The sequence below is a fragment of the Melospiza georgiana genome, chromosome 4 (assembly GCF_028018845.1).
Source record: "Melospiza georgiana isolate bMelGeo1 chromosome 4, bMelGeo1.pri, whole genome shotgun sequence".
NCBI classification, from domain to species: domain Eukaryota; kingdom Metazoa; phylum Chordata; class Aves; order Passeriformes; family Passerellidae; genus Melospiza; species Melospiza georgiana.
In genome coordinates this window covers 46,641,960-46,647,959 of record NC_080433.1, presented here as the reverse complement: position 1 = coordinate 46,647,959, position 6,000 = coordinate 46,641,960, and the positions used below count along the sequence as shown (strand labels likewise).

Sequence of the window (6,000 nt, the reverse complement as noted above, 5' to 3'; positions counted from 1 at the left end):
AGGTGGAGAGCAAGAAGAGACAGAGCTGAATTTCATGCAGGCTGCTGGCTGCTCTGACTGTGAGCAGCGCGTTTCTGTGTACGTTGGGACAAAACCTACACATTCAAGATTCATTGTAGATCACGGTGTCTTCTGGTCCAAGACCTGTCGCACGCATCGGGCTGTAAAGAGGGAACAGACACGGTGACACGGAGGTAGCGAGAGGTCGAACAAACCTGTGGGTTTTTCTGCACTGGCTGACAGGAGTGTTAAGCGTTTCCACAAACCTGCACAGGTGTGGCACCTCCGCTGGTTCCTGTTTCCCGCATCAATTGTGCCGTATCTTTGATTTGATGTGCACAGCGCCAGCCTTTGCGTTCAGTGGCATGCAGTGCAACCCTACTAACGCAGCCCAGCTCCGACGGCTGCAGGTGAGGAGCCACCGCGGCAGCGCCCAAAGTAACAGCGTGACACCGAGTGCTACAACAGTCAGGGCAAACCGAGCCGGCTCTTCCCAGAGCTCTGCGTGCAATTACAGCTTTAATGACTTTTTTTAAACCTGAGGAACCAGTAAGACACGCTTCGCAGCCGCCTCCCTCCGCCGGCCCCCGCGCCGCTCCCGGCGCAGCCCCGCGGCCGCCCCGCCGCCCAGGCGGTGCCGGTGCCGGGGCCGGTGCTAGTGCCAGGAGCGCCGCCCCGCCCGCCCCGCGGCTCCCCCGGCGCTGCCCCGGAAGGCGATCGTGCCGCGCTCCGGAAGCGGAGCCGGGCAGGGTCCGGCCCAGAGCGCGGCCCTGTCGCTGCCGCGGTCGGAGGCGCAGCCGTGCCCCGGCCCGACGCGGGGCCGCCGTCTCGCCCGTCACAGGCGGCCCGGCGCGGCGGCCAGCGCGGGGCTCATGGCCCAGGTGGGTGCTGCTCCTCGCCCCTTCCCCGGCTCCTTCCAGCGGGGTGCCCGGCCGGCTCCGCTGCCGCCCCCTCCCAGTGGGGCCCCGGAGCAGCCTCTTGTGTGGGCTCCTCCCGCGGGAGCCGGGCTGGGACGTGCCCCGCGGTAAGACCCGCTTCTCCTCCCCCGCGGGTCCGGGCGCGGGAGCTCGGTGGCGGCTGGGCCCCCACGAGCACGGGGGGCTCCGGCCCGGGGCTGTGTCTGGGCGGGGAAGGCCGGGCACGGAGGGGGATCGCTGCCTTGCTCTGGGGCTGGGGCGGGAGCGGGGGTGGACGAGCCGAGTGCGAGTTTAGAAACAAAAGACGAGGCGATAAATTTGTCCCTGCTGTGGCTGTCTGGAGGCAGGTCTGGCGCGGGGAGCGGTCCCGGCTGCCTGACCGCCTCCTCGGTGCTCGGCGTGTCTGATACTGGTGTCTCATCTGGTGTCACCTGTCAAGCCCTCGCACCTTCCTCTAGGTCAGCTGTGTCCGTCACATGCCTTCCAAGATAAGGACGTTTGCTATTCCCCGTCTGAGCAAAGCCGGGGGCGTTCGAGGTGCGAGCCCCGGCACTAACAGAGAGCTCTGTCGGGTCAGGCGTTGGGACCGCAGACAGAGCCTGCCAGGGGAGGGGATCCTGCCGGCTTAGAAGGGGTGCTGTGCGTATGAATGAAAGCCTTGCCGAGCTCACTTCCTCGTCGTTTTAAACTGCCCTTCCTCTGACATATCGTTACCTGTAAATGTAGCAAGGATGGATCTGAAGACACACTGATGTCAAAAGGTGTCTCAGCGCTGATTTGGCTTGAGTGCTCATCTAAACTTGGAATTTTGGAAGAAAAATACATATTTTTTCGTCTTCCTGGTCACTGCATCTTGCTCAAAGTCATTGCATAAAATGTGATAATCATAATTAGAAGTCACTAGGGATGTTGTTGGATTGTGTTGTGTTCATTGCTATTATTGCAATGAAGAAATAGTGTAGAAATCAAGATAGATTTTAGTAAGTTTTTTGAAAAAATTGACAACTGTGGTTTGATACTAATATTTTTAACAAGCATTTTATTTGTGACTTTTAAATAATCCTGTTTTTTTTTTTACCTTTAAGGCCTAGTGACAAAGTGATGTTCAGCGTAATGAGCAAAACCAGTTTTCTGAGTAAATCTTAGATGGTGTTAACATTAGCAGTAATTCTGTATCATGAACCTGTCATTTAATCTGTTCTGCTAATTCTACAGTGTATTTGTATTTAGAAAAATGAAAAGTTAATTTTAAAAGATTTATTACTCTGTTAAAAGTGGCTTGGTATTAAGATATATGGGTTCAGATCCAGTAAGCATTCTGGTTTTTGGTTGAAATCAGCAGAACTGCCAGGGAAGTCCATTGTCTGTTTTCCTTCGTTAGCAAGTGCATTTGAACAGCACACCTGTCCATGCCTGCTTGAAAGGAAACCTGTATCAGTATAAGTCACCAGTTCAGGTCCAACTTCTAGCTCCACTGAAGGGAACAAAATTAAGAACCTTATTCCTTGACAGAGAGTCCTTGAGTTTATTTACTTCCATGTCAAGAATGCTTTGAAAATGCATGTTGAAACAGTGTCCCAGCAGTTGTATGAATATATGGTTAAATAGCTTTTCAGGCTTTTGCTCACTTTCCAGTTCAGTGTCTTCTCTCAAGTGTTGGTGGTGAATTGTAGTAAAAATGAACTGTTCTTACTTCTCTAAAATTTTTATAGGCAGAGTACTTTGGAACACTTTTTTTGTCATACAAGAAATTTCTGTTAAGGAGAAGATCAGTTATTTTATAAAATGCTACTGTAGTCTGAGGGAAGAATCTAGCTTTGTAAGAGAGTTTCATTAACTGGGAAAATATAATGTATGGCAGTTGGGAAAACTGGTTTTCAGGAAAAAGCATCTGATTCTGCACTTCAGTTTTTGAGCTGTAATGTTGCTAGGTCTTATCTCTTGAATTGATATGATTATATTTCTTTTCTTTGTTAACTGGATGAACATAAACATACATTCACTTTGCATGGAAATAGTTCTCTGCTAAATTTAACAATTCAGTTATAAATCCCATTGTTTATAAATTAAAAAGATTGTTGCTAACAGTCTGTATTCCTACTTACGTTCAAAAGTTAGCCTGAAAGTAACTACATCCATGTTTATTAGGTGTCTGATTATGCCCTCATTGAAATTGATTTTGTTCATTTCTGTGATCACTGGGACTTGTAGTTTAACCAAAACAACTTTCTGAACAATGGATAAAATTCACACCTGAGTGGAGAGGTTTGTTAGATGACTTAAATCACCAGAACCATTTCAATTCCTTGTAAGTACTAAACTGTGGTTAAGATAATACTTAACATGACTGCAGTTGTTTTATTCCGTGTATGTTCTTCTTATGCAAATAGCTGAGGTCACTTAATCAGTGATGTTTAAAACAATTATCTGGTAAAACTATCATTAAGCTAGAGAAACGAATGCTCCCTCTTTGTTGTATTGAATATGAAGGGTAAAAGTGGTCGATGTAGTGAACTGGTCTCACTTCTTGCTTCTTGTGCCCAAGGAGACTATGGCTGCTTAGGCTCCTGCAATGGTTGGAATAAGGTTTAATCTTCATAAAAAATTGATTAAAATAGTCACATTCAGCTGCGCAGGCAAGTTGAAATTTAAAATGTGGTGGTGTCTGAGTGTTTCCACAGCATCCCAAGCTGATAAAAATTGGACCTCCCACCTTCCCGGCTCCTTCCTTCTCTTCCTTCCTTGTGCTGGTAAGGATTGCACTGGGAACTGGTTCATGAACCTGTACTGGCTAAAAATTAGCAACTTTTTTTTTTCTTGGTAGAATTATTTTTCAGTTGACTTGGCACCCTGAACCAGCTCACCCAGCAGTTGCACAGTGGGATCCCAGAGAGGAAGGGCAGGAGCTGGGAGGCTGCTGCAGACAGGTCTGTTGGTGTTGCAGAACTCCAGCCTTCGACCTGCTGCTGCTGCTGCTTTGCACTGGCACACAGCTGGCACAGACCAGCTCCACCATTGAAAAACATGGCCCTGTTTGCTTCCACCCTGCTCTGCTGCTTCCTCCTTTGTGCAGGAAATACTTGTATGGTTGTGTGGTGAGCTGGGCTGAGGATTGAGGTAACCTGGGGGAGGGGCAGGCAGGGAAGGGTTCGCTTGGAGCTGGATCAGTTTGCTGCACAAACATTTGTGCTGGCGCAGAGATGGGGATGGAAGCAAGCACTAAGGGGAGCAGGGTGTGTCTGTTTCTTTTGGTGACAGTGACACATGATGCTGGTCTAAAGTATATTTGATACTGGCCTAATTCTGTGGAGTTAAGATGGTACAGCATTAAGGGTTTCAAGACATCATTTGGATATGGTTCATGGGAATATTTACATCTAAGACCCCTTAAATCAGGGTAGTGTGTGTCTGATTTCATTCTGTGCTTTGAAGGAATCTGGCCTTTTGTATAGTAACCAATTTAAAAAAATTGTTTGGTACCTATTGTTTCATACAACTGGTGCTCATCAAATTACTGCACAAATGAATTTCTTTGGCATGTATATTGAATTTTTAAATTTAAAAGAGTTAAATAAGGAGAGGTAGTGATCAGTGTCCACTAAGAAAATGGCAGCATAGTTTGCAATAAAAAGTAGCTAAAGAGACAGAATAAATCTGTGAAAATTATGAGGCTGATGTAAGATAGAAATTATAACTCACACAGTTTCTGGGGAGGCAGTCTGTGACTTCTCTTCCTAAGTAACTGTAATGGTTAGTGGTTTACAAAATCTGTCTTGTTCAGCCTATCATAGAGCTTGTAGTTAATGTTTCAGGATATGGATAGGCATTGATTTTTATCTTTTTTCTTCTCCCCTGATATCTTTGAAAATTGTAGATAGTGTCCCCCATCCATTTGTCTCCTCTTGTGTGCTGTAGTTTACCAGGTGTGATAATCCTTTCCACCAGAGAAGCCATATGCAGTGTTACATGCTTTAGGCATAACCAGCCATTAAATGGACAGTATTAGCTCAGCCTACCTTTGCTGGTCAGTTACCTTGATTAATTTTTCCCAAAGTGCTTTTACATGATTCACTCTGTTGCAAGTCTGTATGGGTGGAAGTCTCTCTTTGCTCAGTGGTGATGACTAACTGAGCAGTAGCTGCTGCTGGAAGAGATGACCTATCTGCAGCTCCTAAGTAATGTTTTCTGTAAAAATATAACAGGTTTTATTTTTATCTGCTACTGTTTTTTATCAAAAGGATTTGAGGAACTGTTGGCTGAAAGCTGCTGTTCAGAGATGTGTAATTTCATGCAGAGCATGCAAATGGTATTTTGGTTGTGTATGAGTTGTAGAACAGCAGTTGTAATAGACTTTCAGTTTTCTCTTCTTAAACATCATCTTTTGTTGTTGGCCCTTCTGTGTAATCAGTGCTAGATGTGATGATTTTTTTTAAACTTGAACTGGTGATAAACAGGTGTGTGGTGCTTTCTCATATAAATATGTGTGCATACAAATGTCTGACTATGTATGTCATGTATTCTCCAGCTACAGGGTACTTTTCAAAGCTTCATCTTCACTGTATCTGGCAGGGTGGCAACAATCATGATGGCAAATTTAGTTCACTCTTTATTGAGTTCCCTCTTCCTGCAACTATGGGATTCTCCACAATTTGGTTTTTCCCCTCAAGCTTCAAATGACAACAGAAATAATTACCTCTTGGCTTAAATAAAAAGAACTAATAACTTATTTCTGATGTTTATACAGTAAAAATTCATGATTATTGCATGCTTGGGACTGACTATATGCATTCTTTTCTAATTAGTGGAAATGGCATTGTGATTCCCTCTCATGTCTTAGAGTACTTTAATTTCATGTTTTATTTTGTTCTTTTCCTAAAATGCTTTTATGTCCATATGTGGGGTAGTGAGATGAGAAGCTCTTTGTCACAGAAATGATATGCAATCTGTCACTGACTTCTCAGGCAGTCTGGGGTAATCCCTGAACTTTTTGCTTGAATCTCAGTCAACAAAGTAGTACTAGTATCTGTGTTAGGCAGTGTGTTCCTCTCAGGCACTGCAAATTTAAAATCATTGTGTTGCATGG

At 45.4% G+C, this 6,000-nt stretch overlaps 1 protein-coding gene across 1 annotated transcript in view; it reads left to right on the top strand.

The window, feature by feature from the left end:
- The first annotated feature begins 834 nt into the window (after positions 1-834).
- The window catches only part of FRS2 (fibroblast growth factor receptor substrate 2), a 49,496-nt gene continuing 44,330 nt past the window's right edge, over positions 835-6,000 (top strand). The window contains exon 1 of the mRNA XM_058022688.1: positions 835-881. The gene's annotated coding sequence lies outside the window, so the exon portion shown is untranslated. The remainder of the gene's footprint in view (positions 882-6,000) is intronic.